Below are 13,930 nucleotides of genomic sequence, written 5' to 3'. Positions count from 1 at the left end.
AATGTTGTTGATGTTGTTTACCTGGATTTCAGTAAAGCTTTTGAAAGGGGTTTCCATGATGTTTTGATGGGTAAACTGGAAGACCATGGACCAGACTGTAGGATAGTTAGGTGGATAGGGAACTGGTTTGAGAACTGCACTCGAAGAGTAGTTGTCAATGGCATTCATCTGAATGGAGGGAGGTATCCAGTGGGGTGCCATAGGGATCAGTTCTAGGTATGGTACTTTTCCATTTTAAAAAAATGATATGAGTGGGGGAGTGGAGGGGCTACTGGTTAAACTGGTAGGTGACAGCAAACTGAAAGGAGCAGAGAACACACCAGAAGATAGACTTAGAATTCAGTGAGATCTCAACAAAGTGGAAATGTGGGTTGCAAATCAAGATGCAATTCAGCAAGTATCAGTGCAGAGTTCTACACCTGGGTAATAAAAATGAGAGCGTGCATACTGGGTGGGTAGAAATGAGGGTGAACAAGATCTTGGGATACAGTGGACATAAGGTAAACATGAGCAGTCAAAATAATGCGATGGTTAAAAAAAGGCTAATGCGATTTGGTATCAATAGAGGCATAATATCCAAATCACAAGATGTCATAGCCTTGCTGTACACTGCATTGTTCAGGTCACATTGGAATACTGTGTGTCATTTTGGAGGCCTCACTTCAAATAGGATGCGGTCAAAATGGTGTGGGTGCAGAGAAGAGTGACCAGGATTATCAGGGGATTGGAAACCGAGCCCTGGAAGAAAAGGCTGAGGGACTTGGGAATGTTCAGCATGGAGAAGAGGAGGTTGAGGGGGAACATGATTACTCTCTTTATGTACTGTGAAATATATTGTTTCAGATAATCATGACTACAACCTTCCAGAGATCCTGAACCTGTTGGCCATTGTAGTCCATGATGAAAAATCCATCATGTGTATTGTACAGTGGTCTGCTTCTACATAGTCTCCAGCATGATGTAGTGGTTAAGAGCAGCAGACTCTAAACTGAAGAACCAGGTTTGATTCCCCACTCCTCTATATGAAGCCTGCTGGGTGACCTTGGGCTAGTCACAATTCTCTCAGAACTCTCCACCTACTTTACAAGGTTCCTGTTGTATGTGGTGGGGTGTTCATAAATCTCCTTGAGAACTTTTTTTTGGGGGGGTAGGGAAAAGTGGGGCATAAAAGCCAACTCTTCTTCAAGCATACATAGCTTCTGGCTGAGGCTCACCTGATTTTTTAATGACAAATAATTCTTACCAGAACAGCCAAATATGGTAGTACAGCTAGACTGGTTATAGAGTGGAGACTAGGTTCACAAACTGGAAGCAGTGTGGTCATGGTAACGAATGAGAAGACTGCACAAGTTTAAATGGATTTTGAGTTTTATTGCAAGGATCCAAGTATTTTTACCCTATCCTTCCCCCAATAAGCTTAAGACACCATACATGAGCCAAAGGTTTTCCTGGCCAAAGGTCATTCAGCAGACATCATGACAGAGTGAGGATTTGGACCTTGTTCTCCTAAATCCTGGCACAGCACTAACTACCAAAAATACCACATTTTCAATAAAGAAATGGTAGAGATTCAACGGGGAGGGCCAGGGAAGAGAAAGAGGAAATAGTGGGAGATTGAAAACAGGTGAATTAACAGATCATGATAAAGGTGAAATTGAGGTGCTCCCTGCAGGAATTGCAGATTTTACACATGTTCACCATAATTCATGAAGTGGGTTAGCATGTTGTTAACCCAAAGCAAACTGAAATATTGGCATGGATCAAGAAATGGAATTGTCCCAAACACCACAGCTGCTGTTTTAATGTCTACCAAGGGCTTCCCAGGTCATTGATCATAATTCAACAGTACGCTGCTACACCAGTGCTGTTTTGTTATATTGACAGATGAGTTTTCAGTAGTCTATCAAAAATAAAAATTATGGCAGCCCAGAATTCTTATAAGAACATAAGAACTAGCCTGCTGGATCAGACCACAGTCCATTTAGTCCAGCACTCTGCTACTCGCAGTGGTCCACCAGGTGCCTTTGGAAGCTCACATGCAGGATATGAAAGCAATGCCCTTCTGCTGCTGCTGCTGCTGCTCCCGAGCATCTGGTCTGCTAAGGCATTTGCAATCTCAGATCAAGGAGGATCAAGATTGGTAGCCACAGATCGACTTCTCCTCCATAAATTTGTCCAAGCACCTTTTAAAGCTATCCAGGTTAGTGGCCATCACCAACACCTGTGGCAGCATATTCCAAACACCAATCATGCGTTACAAGAAGAAATGTTTCCTTTTATTAGTCCTGATTCTTCCCCCTAGCATTTTCAGTGTATGCCCCCTGGTTCTAGTATTGTGGGAAAGAGAGAAACATTTCTCTTTGTTGACATTTTCTACCCCATGCATAATTTTATAAACTTCAATCGTATCCCACCTCAGACGTCTAAATTCTTAAATCCCACTAAATCAATGGTGGCAAACCTATGGCACGGGTGCCAGAGGTGGCACTCAGAGCCCTCTCTGTGGGCAAGCGCAAACAGAGTGCCCCCCCCATCTAGGCTGGCCTGGGCTACTGATTAAACCTAAGCATTAAACCTAAGACCTAGGTTTGGGGAAGCAGTGTAGGTAACCCTGTTAAGCGCTGTTAAACCCCACTGATTTTCATGTGAAGAACAAAAGTGCAATCCTTTACCTGGGAGTAAGCTCAGTTGCTGGCAACGGGGCTTGCTTCTGAGTAAACCCTCTTAGGGTCGTAATTCACCCATTAGAAGAGTTGCACAGTTGCTTCAAAGCAAAGCCACCAACTACCACCAAGCTTACTTCTGAGTAACACATGCCTCGGAGCCAACCATTTTTTCTAAACTAAAACCTCAGTATTGAGGTTAAATTGCCGTGTTGGCACTTTGCGATAAATAAGTGGGTTTTGGGTTGCAATTTGGGCACTCAGTCTCGAAAAGGTTCGCCATCACTGCACTAAATGAAATATAGCAAACATATCCTTATGTGCATTTTTATAAGATAAGGAGCGTGCTCCTGTTTGTCATCTTAATCTGCCTTGCATATCTGTGTGCAGAAAATGTACAGATCTGTTTAGCAATATACATCCAAGCTGGTGGGAATGTTGGAAGAGAGCCACATCAATTTTGCATGTCTTTTCCACTGGCTAGGAAACACATCAGATTTTAAGAATAGTGTGTTTTTCTTTCTTAGGAAGTGCTGCTTTCTTCTCCCCCCCCCTCCCCTCAATTTCAGAGCCTGGACCCACAGGCTGTTTAATTTTCTTTGCTGTTAGTGTCTCTGCAGTATTATGTGGGTGATTTCTTATTCAATGGCTCAGGATGACTCCAATCTATGTGAGCAGTTACTGAAGGGTTTTCTTGATGTGACAGCCAAGTCAGCTAGCTGAATAACAAAGGCAGAGCCATCAACCTTGCATGGTGTGGGATGTCAAATTAGATTCATGGGCTATATTGCTGCAAGGGAAAGCTGCACTTCATTAAGCCAGTGGGCAATGAGGTGATATGTGCTAAAATGGGACCAAATTAGAATTTGCATTCCATTCTAAAAGGGGAGGAGCAACTATTAAGTCCAATGACATAAAATAATAAATAAATGTACAAGGCAAGGAAACATGAGCCAACACTGTATTTTGACTGCAACAGAGCTACGGGGTGGGCAAAGATGGCCAGGATTAGCCAACATATGGTGATTTTCAATGGTTTTTAAGATAGGGTTGGATTGTCCATCAATTGACCAGTCAAATACAGCTGATTAGCCAATCAATTACCACGGGTTGTTTGACAGTGGTCTAATTGCAAGTATTTAATTAAATCAAGAATGTCATTGTTTAAATGGCAGTCTACCAATGTCTATGCCATCATGGAATTCGCTGAAAGCAATGGTTGACTGCGGTTTATTTAATGTCCAATCCAGCAAAAATCAAGCTCTCACATATGCACAGAGCCTTCAGTGTGCATTAGATATACCTTTGCTCTACAGTTTTCTCCAGAGACTTTTTGTGGTGTTCTCTCTTCTCACATGGACTACCTTCTCTTATTGGCCATGTACTGTAATTTCAGGTAACTGAAGAGAAGCTGGCTCATCAGCTTCTGGAGACAACAGGAAGAAGATACACACAGTCCCCGGCAACAACTGGATTTCCTTCAGGGAGGGGAAAGCCTCTCCTAGTGTCTAGAAAGTTCTTCTGATGGACTTTCTTCTGATGGAATCTTCCAAAAATGGGTCTTTGAGACGCAAAACTGATCGGTATTCCAGCACTGACATTTCTGAGGCTGGAATTTTCAAAAGACTGATAACAGGGGTAAAGGATAAAAAGGTGGAACAGAAAATGAGAACGACATGCTTGTATTAGAATATTTATTTATTTAAATGCCCTCATATTGCAGGATGGTGCTAAATGGTTATTACAGATCTGAAAATGTTGAAGTCCTGAAAGACAGTGGTTTGCATAATGGATGTTATTTATTGTTGTTCTAATGACTTAACTCTTTAAATACTTGCTATATTTGACCAGTTAGCAGCCATCTCTATAAGATGTTATTGATGGCCATTCTATAGATGAACTGCCATCTAAGAAGGAACTAATACTTCCTAATAAAAGGTATTTTTATACTGATAAATAAAAAAAGATCAGGAATGCCTTTAGAATTAACTAGATGGCTCAAGTTTCAAATTATTTTGCACAAAATGAATTCCTTACTGATTCCTCTTTCCCCCTCACTTGCCTTTATTTTGTTTTATTGCTGCATTTCTCCTTCTTTGTATACAAGTGAAGCTCCATGGCCTCCATTTGATTTTTCTCGTATCTATCCAGACAGACACACAAAACATTATGATAAGGGCATCTGAGTTTTATGCTGTAATAATAAATAATAATAATAATAAAGCAAGGTGCATAGCAAGGGCTGATTTAAGAAGAAGCGGGGAGAGATGAACTGAGATCAAAATATTATATTAGTGCATTGTTTTAACTTCTTTTCTTAACAATTAATACATGTATAAACAAATAATAAGCCCTAAGAGGGTTTTGTGGAAGCTGCTGCTGAGGACAAATCTCTCCTAAACAGCAGAACTCTGTGTTTTGTGCGTGTTGATGTTCTGGATGTGTCTGTTAGGATCAAGCCTCAGTTTTCACATACAGGGTAAATCTCTAACATATAACGTGAGGAAAATTTTGTACTCTTTGTGACATTTTGTGACTGAAAGTGCTAGTGCAAATTAAAGATGGAGCTGAAAATGTGCCCTATAATGAACAATGAAGTGAGAATAACCTTTTCCTTGATACTCTCAGCAATGTGCAACTGTTAAACGTTCATTATCATCCTTCTGTAGGGTTAGTTCTCTTTCCATTGCATATCTCAGTCCTGTATATATCAAAGTTCATATATAATACTATTAAAAGGTCTTTCTCACATTTATGACATTGGGCCTGCCTCCCAACATGTCTGCCTTCATGGCTTAGACTTCTGACTATCACAACGGATTGTGGCTTTCTGAGCCCGCTCTAATGCTCTTCCTTTCATTGGCTCATATGCTTCGATGTCACAGTGGCCCACAGAAGTGTGTAGAAATGCTTAGCTGAGGGCTAAAGGAGCAGTGGCTACCAGAGAACTCAAATTCTGTGCTTTGTGAGCTCAGTTAGTTCAGTTCACTACAGCTCAGTTCACTAGAGCTTTGGAATAACACTTCAGCATTTTTTAGACAATATACAGTGTTAAGTGAACAGGAAAAAGGGAGGAATAGGATTGTGCCAACTACCTGCCTGATGATGTCATCAAGACTGAAGAGATCTAACAGGTGCAAAAGTTGTACCTGTTTGCTCTCTCTTCATGTGATTGAGAACCCAGCCAGGTCAGGGTCCCTGATTGTACACATGCCAGCTCTGCAGCTGAATATTCATTGGTTAGGGGCAGGGCTGGCAAACTGTCCCTGCTCTCCCTTTGACATGTTTACTAAAACTGAATGATGTTTGCAAACATTTATCGTGCAGTTTGATTCAGCAATCTCAGAACCTTTATCTGAAAACAGACAACACTTGCAGAGTTACATGCTTCCAAATGCTTAGAAGCAAGAGAAGAATTGGTTATTAAGGGTTTTCCAGGCTGTGTGGCTGTGGCTTGGTAGTTTTAGCTCCTGACATTTCTTCCGCATCTATGGCTGGCATCTTCAGGGGCATGTCATGGTAAGATATATTACTTTCTATCAGTTTTTCATGTCCGAGCAGTTTCATGTTCAAAGCTCCCACCATAGCCTCAACAAAACATGTGTTTCGAATCCTGAAATCTGCCAGAACTGTAAAGGATTCAATGGTGTTGATGAGCGGGTCAGCCGCCTGGCCTTGACTACATTCCACAGCCCGGGCGATGGGCCAGCTTCTCCGGCGGAGACCTTATCTCTGCGAGGGAGATGAGACCTCCGTTCCCATGGGAATCCGGGAGGGGGGATGGGATGGACAGAGTTATAACCTGTGCTTCTGGCGGGAGATCTTATTCCTGCCACTGCGTGTACGTGAGCTTTCTAGGATGTCTGAATAAACGGTCTTTTACACCCAAAAAGCCTTTTATTTCTGCTTCTATGGAATTCCTTACATTGTGGCAGGAATCAAACGCCTACCATCTTCCCTGAGTACAGTGGACCTCTGCGTCTCGCATGGAGAGGTTGAATGTTCCTGTGGAAGGCTCGGTAGCCCCAAAGAGGCTCCGAGCTCTCCCTTCTGGACGAGGAACCGGGCGGAGAGCGTGGTCTCGCTGGTGACTCTTTTCCCCGCCCTCAAGATTACCGCAACAACGAAGGTCTTCCCTTACTCCGCTGGAACGAGGGACGCAGAAGACGCACTACATGGGGACTTACATGAAATCGCTTGGGGCGCTTCGTCTATGGATCGAAGCCGTGATCGAGTGGTATCTACCCGCTTTACGGTATGGATTACAAACCTCAGATGCAACTCCGTCACGGCGAGGAGGAGACGGGCCTGGACCACCTTCATGCGGCAACACAGGAGGTCCATTGAACGCACGTTCCTGGACTCAGTATTTTGGTGGATGCTCCCCAAAGAATCACCGTGGCATAGCACTGGGGCCCGGCCCAAGACCACCGGTGAAACCGGGACGACCATACCAGGGAGATTGGGGAGGGGTATCCGCACCGGGCTCCGGATCGGACTCCCGGTGATCCCACCGACCAGCGGGTTGCACCTGGAGATGCCCCGCGTGGAGCTTCACCGTGGGCACGCATCACGCCCCGCGCTCAGGGATGAAGAGGAGTCCGTGAAAGCTCTGCACTCCCCAGCCGATCTATTCCTTCCCATCGAAAAGCAGAGCTGATGAGGAAGTGTACCGACCAAGTAGAATGCCCAAGAAAAACATGGGCCCGTGGAACGCCAGCTAAGTGGGAAGAGGAACGAGAACAGCTGCAGCAAGAGCGTGGCAAAACCTGCAAAGAGACCGGGGGGAACAGCGTGTTTTGTGCAAAGAAATCCACCTCGAACCGAGGTGGACCCGCGCAAAGACGCTTTGCGTAACGCAGGCAACGTATGTGCAGAACCTATCAGTCCATGATAAAGTCCTGGAACACTCCAAACTGGACTCTACAGCTGTCCAACGCCAGTGCCGCTCAGCCCATTACGTCGCATGCAAGTGCAACTAACTGCAGCGTTCAACCAGGCTTAATTGGCCAAATTGGAACCCAGAAAGCAGCTGTATGCATAGCAAGACTAGGATGCTTGACACGCTAAGGAGAGAGCTGGCCGCTTTGGAGAGGGAACTGAAGAAGCAGCAGAACAGGACAACCTAAGTTGGAGTCTACGCTGTCACTGGTACAGGCCGGGCGCCGAGGCACGCCGCCTGGTCCTGCCACCTTCCAAGACCAGATCCCACCAGGAACGCCAGCCGCACCAGCTGCTATACCCACCTCCACCGATTCCGCCCCCCCGCAACCGCTGCTCCCAACCGCGAACCGGCCACGCGGGCGCCAAGGGCCGTGGAGAGGGGATATTACAGACCTCCAATACCGCCCGCCTCTACGATGGGACTCGCTTCCAAACTCCTTTACTTCATCTCGCAAACCCCATGCCCGAGATCTGCGACGATGAGCACCGGGTCTGAGCTGTAATACGGGACATTCTGCCCAGTCCTGGATGGGCGGCAGCCGACTGGTTTGTGACTCCTTTTTTTTGAACCTGCAAGATGAAGATATTACTCGCGACGGTGCCCGTTCTCCTAAGCCTTAAGGGCTCGCCTCCAAGATCCGGTGCTGGAAAACAGCTTCGTCCACCATCACCGACCGGCAACCGCCATTGCTTTGCAGAATTTGCTCCGTGGCGCGGCGGCTGCCCGACTCCCTCCTGAGTGGCCTGGAGCGCATGAAATGTGAATACTTCTGATGCTGTGGACGGCAAGCTGCGGAAACGGTGTTTTTAATTCGGATCCCCCCGCACTATTGCTGATTGCGATTGGGATCCCAGGTGGCGCCTCGCTTGGAGTACTGCGTCGGGAGGCCTACCAAAACCCACCACTGCGCACTACTCAGCTGCTTCCAGCCGCCTCTACCTAGACCACCTCCGAGCCGCCGCCGACTGGGATTGTGTCTTTACTGCGGAGACCAGGTCATCTGGCCGCCAACCTTAAAAGCAGAAGCCAACCGCCCGCCGCGACCCCATCTGCCAAGCCACACGCAACCAGCCGCCCGCAGGCTGCCTAAGGCAGCATCGGGTATGGCCCAGGAGGGGAAGCAGCTGTTTACCTTTCTTCAGCCCCCATGGACATGGGTTCGACTCCAGACGCGGTGAGTGAAGGCAGCCCCATTACAATCTGCTGCTTCTGGCCAACCCTAAGCATACTCAGATATAGCCTCAGCCCTTGGTAGGGACTCGGGCCACCCCATTGCTTAATGCGCCCCGTGAAGTGAGGAGCTAGGTCTAGACCAAGTCCCCCCTGGCTAAGCTTCCATACCATTCACCCAAATGGATGGCAGTCCCTCGGAGCCAACGCCCAGTTCAAAACGCGAACTGGTTTCCGCTTGCCGCCACCATTGGGAGAAAATTAGTTTTATTCTGGCGCCAGTGGCCAAACACTCCATAGTTCTGGGTATGCCATGCTGTTGCATGAACCAAAAATTCATTTGGAAAGAAGGATCTTAGAATTCACTGACCCTCCCCGCGTGTGGACATACATGAATTGTGGAAAACTCGCTTCTCCTGACACACATCCCCCCCCCCCTGCCATCAGCCATTGTTCCCATTCTACCGGCATTCCACCCGCTTACCAGGATTTAGCCAGAGTATTTCAGGAGAAGAATGCGATCAGCTACCCCATAGAGACACTGACTGCAAAATCGTAATGTTTGTGGGGGCTGAACTGCCTGCATGAATCACCGATGAGTCCTAATGAGGAGAAGGAACTGCCTCTGTTCGCCCCGTTCATACGGGCGGGCTACCAAACACACGCATGCTGCTCCTGTATTGTTTGTAAAAGAAAGATGGGTCTACTTTACGATTCTGCACAGATTACCGAGGACTCAATGCCCTCTGTCCAAATACCCTTTGCCATTAATCAAGGATCTTTGCACTTGACAGCAAGGGACGCATCTTTACTAAGTTGGACTTGAGAGAAGCTTACTACAGGGTCAGAATTGCTGAAGGCTATGAACATCGGACTGCATTTAACACCTAAGTTGACAGTTTGAACATTACCTGCTAAGTAAATCGAGCTTTTATGGCCCCTATCAAACCGAAGCTCATTACTATTGTACAAGGGAGTAGTGGTACTTAGATGACGCTTTAATTTGACCACAAACCATGGAGGAGCATGAAGCATTGGTTCGAAGTATTGAAACGCTTGCTCAACAACTCCCTCTTTGCCAAACTTTCCAAATGCTGTTTCCACCAAACTCTATTGACTCATTTGGGTTACTGGATCCTTCAGGGCCTAAAATGGATCCTGCTAAAATTGATGCAGTCCTCCAACATTCTCTACCAAACCTAAAAGAACTCCAATCTTTTCAGGCTCGCTAACTTCTATCGTGATCATAATACCCCAATTCGGCTGAACTGACTCTCCCACTCACAGACCTCTTACCACTAAGGGTAAAGATCCACTGACTGCCAAGTCTGGCCCCTTTCCTGGTCTGAAGAATGTCAGACAGCCTTTCAGCTTTTTTTAAAATCTGCTTTTACTACTCACTTTTAACTGAAGCACCCTAACCCAGATCTCCCTGCTTGTGGTTCACGTGGATGCCTCGACAAAGCGCTTTGGGGCAGCCCTGTTGCAGAGAAATAAAGATGATAGGTTGGTCCCGCAGCTACTGGCCCAGCAAAATTCTCCTCAAAAGCTGAACTTAACTGGACTGTAGGGGATAAAGAAACTGCGCCATCAAAGTAGCACTTCCACTTGGCGCCACTGGCTGGAGGGGCTAAACACCCTCTGTGCCTGGGTCGGATCACAAGAATCCTGGCCGCCTTCCGCCCCCCCCCCCCGCTAAAATGTCCGCTGGCAACTTCGCTGGGCCGATTTCTTTCTCGCTTCTTTCACGGTCCATTTTTCCCCGGAAATAACCAATAAACTGGCTTGATGCGCCACGCTTCACCCGGGAGGGGTGGAGCTGAACCTTACGGGACATTCCAAGCAGCACTGTTCTTCTCTCCTCAGTCAGGGCTGGCTGTCACCCGATCTTCAGGACATCGCGCCTCCTTTCTTCCCGCCCATTCCCAGCCCTGGTCTCTCACTTTCCCATGGGAACTTCGAGGGAGGCGGGAAGGCGCTACTTGAAATTCGGGCGCGGAGGAAGGTGACTCCCTACCGCGCTTGGAGAATGGCGCTACATGGCGGGGATTGTTGATGGCACGGCCTCCCCTCCGTAACGGGTTCTCGAAGCCTTCGTCATGATGCCAACGCCGGGCGTGGACATTTTGGCTTTCTAAAACTCTGCATTTGGCCCGGGCCGTCAGTTCTGGTGGCGCTGAGCGCGCAAGAGACATTGAACATATGGCATATATTAAAGGTTGCTTCGGTTTGTGCAGAAGCCAAGAAGCGCTCCGTGTCCCCATGGTCTGTTGGAAACTACCGGTGGCCTCCGCGTAATTCTCCCGCCTCTGGTGGAAGTCATCATCCATGGATTTTATTACAGATTAACCAGAAGCCATGGTAACCTTGCGGTCTTGTGGGTGGTGGTGGACTTATTTTCTACAAACAAGCCCATTTCATCCTATGTAAGCTTCCATCCCTCTCCGGCTCCTAAGTTAGGACTGGCCTTGTTCATTCAGCATGTTTACCGCCTACACTGGCTCATAGTGGTCTCCTCACCATCGCCCCCACTATTCTTCTTAAAGTTCTGAAAGCTTTTCTAGGGCTGTTAGCCGCTCGGGCGTTGCCGCCTACCACGCCTTCAAAGTGACGCGGTGAGTCAGAGAGAACTAACAGAACCCTAGAGCAGTATTTACTTGTTAAGCACCAACTACCACCAGCACAATTAAGGCAGCCAATTCCGCTTGCAGAAATACTTCATAATAATGCGGTTCATAGCAGTAACACAAAACCCCTTCTGAAATTGTCATTACAAACGTCAGCCTTCACTGCTGTCGCAACTATTCCGCGTGGATGGCATTGGATCCTCCTCGAGTTTCAGCAGTGGGATTTCTCATCTCTGGTCCAGGTGGAAAATGGTCCAGACCGCCTACAACAGGCTAAAGACTCCCAAAAGCTGCAAGCGGATAAGTAAGCACCGCTCGGATTTCCGCGTGGGTAATAATTCTGGGTGTATTTGTCTACCAAAAAAATCTCAGAGACGCGGCAACTTTTCAAAAAACCAGGCAAAAGACTGAGGACTTTTCGCATTTACCAAAGCATTAATGATGTCACTGCCCGATTGGATTTGCCTAACTCTCTTAGGGTAATATCCATCCTGTCTTCCATTCCAGTTTACTCAAGGGAGGCCTCCCGCTTCCATGCCTGGCACGGACCTACCCTGAGAGACCCCACCGACTATTATTGATGGCCACAAGCATTACTTTAAATTGACTTATCCTGGACTTCAAGGAATTTAAACGCTTACAATATTTAGTCTCTTGGGTGGGGTATTCCTCTGCATAATCAATGGTTTATTCCGAAAATATTGACTCGGCTCTCATTTCTAAGCCTTTCCACCGCTACTTTCCCAACACAAACCTGGGGAGAGGTCTTTTAAGGGGAGGCAGAGTGTAAAGGGGATTCCACGGTGCTTATGAGTTGGTCAGCCTGGCCTTGACTACATCTCCCACAGCGTCCGGCGATGGGGCCAAGTCTCATGGAGACCTTATCTCTGGGCGAGGGAGATGGAGACCTCCGCTCCTAAGTACTGGGAACCTGTGAGGGATGTAGGAATGACAGAGTTATAACCTGTGCTTCTGGCGGGAGATCTTATTCCTGCCACTGCGTGTACGTGAGCTTTCTAGGATGTCTGAATAAACGGTCTTTACAGTCTAAAAAAGCCTTATGTTTCTGTTTTTCTATGGGAATTCTCGGCAAGAAACATTCTCCTGGATATACAATAGGATCTCTGAGCTTCCATAGAGAGACCATTTCCCCTGTGCCCCTTCTCCTGTAGGTGTTAGAGTAATGTTCACCCTTGCTTTGAGTAGCAGTTGGTCAGACAACGGTTCAGAACGCATCTCCAACCCTGAAAGAAGAATTTCTCTTAAAAACTCAGAGAAGACCATTAAGTTCATAGTGTGATCTCTTCTATGTGATGGGCTTGTTACAATTTGTAAGAGACAGCAACAGAAACTATAAAATCCTGGCCCAGCAAAACGTCTTCAGCATGAATGTCAAAGTCCCCAAGAAAAAAGAGCCTTGTTTTCTCATGCCTGAGAGCACTTTTGCCAACTCAGACAAGGTGGCCTCTGGGAAATTAGAATCAGAATACACTAACAAAATTATAGAGCTGCATTTCTCATTATCATGATTATCAAAACTATGTTGAAATGATCACTAAGACACTGATGAAGTTGCTAACACTATCTCAACGCTACTCAAGGTAAAGAGATTTTCCCATGGCACACTGTTAATATCTGGTATGTCATACCGTAGCCTTTTTTTTCTCCTGGTCCTACAAGGATCAGAGATGATTTTTCATGTCAGGGTGCTCTGTTTCCCTCACTGTAATATTTTGTTCAATGAGATGAAGCTTATTTCCAACTTGTGATCAAAAGTTTCTGACTAGAATGAGGTGAGTAAGGTTAACAGTTTAATATACTGTACTTTCTACCATGGTTTAGACTGGTGGTGGTGGGGAGCATGTATCTATTTTAAGGAATATTAAGGGACACCCTGACACCATTCAAGTTCTGTCTGGCCCTTTTAATGTCTGCCTCTGACTCTTCAAAGCAGTATGCCAACAAAACAACCCATTCCTGACTGCAACCTCATCTATTTAGAAAGGCTGGCTACAGCCATACTGACAAAGCAGCCAGTGGAGTAGAGAAGGATCAAGTAAACCATGTGTTGCGAAGGCATCATGGCATGGGGTTTTTTCACTAGACATTACCAGGATTATTCCCAAAGGAGAGCTGTGTTGGCAACAGACATTCATTCCTTGTAACATCTAATCTGATCCTAAATCTCATATATGACTCTATGTTTTATAGTATTTTAATGACATTTGTGTTAATGTTTTATGTCTATCTAGCAGTGAAGCCCATTGTATGAACAAATACAATGGGATCTAGAAAGCTGTTGGTGGGAACAGCGCCCTCTGAGGGGGGCAACTCCTTCTACCTTTCCTTGGCCCTGTGTCACCAATGCCCTCCTCCTTTTCCTCCATTTCAGGAGGAACAGCCCGGCTTCCTATCTCCTCATCCTCATAGGAATCCTGCTGGTCGATCCACCTTTGCTGGATCCCTACTTTGCAAAGGAAGGGGGGAGCCAGCAGGGTGCCTGTGAATATAGGGAGAGTTCTCTC

This window comes from Sphaerodactylus townsendi, linkage group LG01 (genome assembly GCF_021028975.2).
Source record: "Sphaerodactylus townsendi isolate TG3544 linkage group LG01, MPM_Stown_v2.3, whole genome shotgun sequence".
Lineage (NCBI taxonomy): Eukaryota > Metazoa > Chordata > Lepidosauria > Squamata > Sphaerodactylidae > Sphaerodactylus > Sphaerodactylus townsendi.
The sequence above is the reverse complement of the archived record's forward strand: the minus strand, read 5'-3'. Positions refer to the sequence as shown.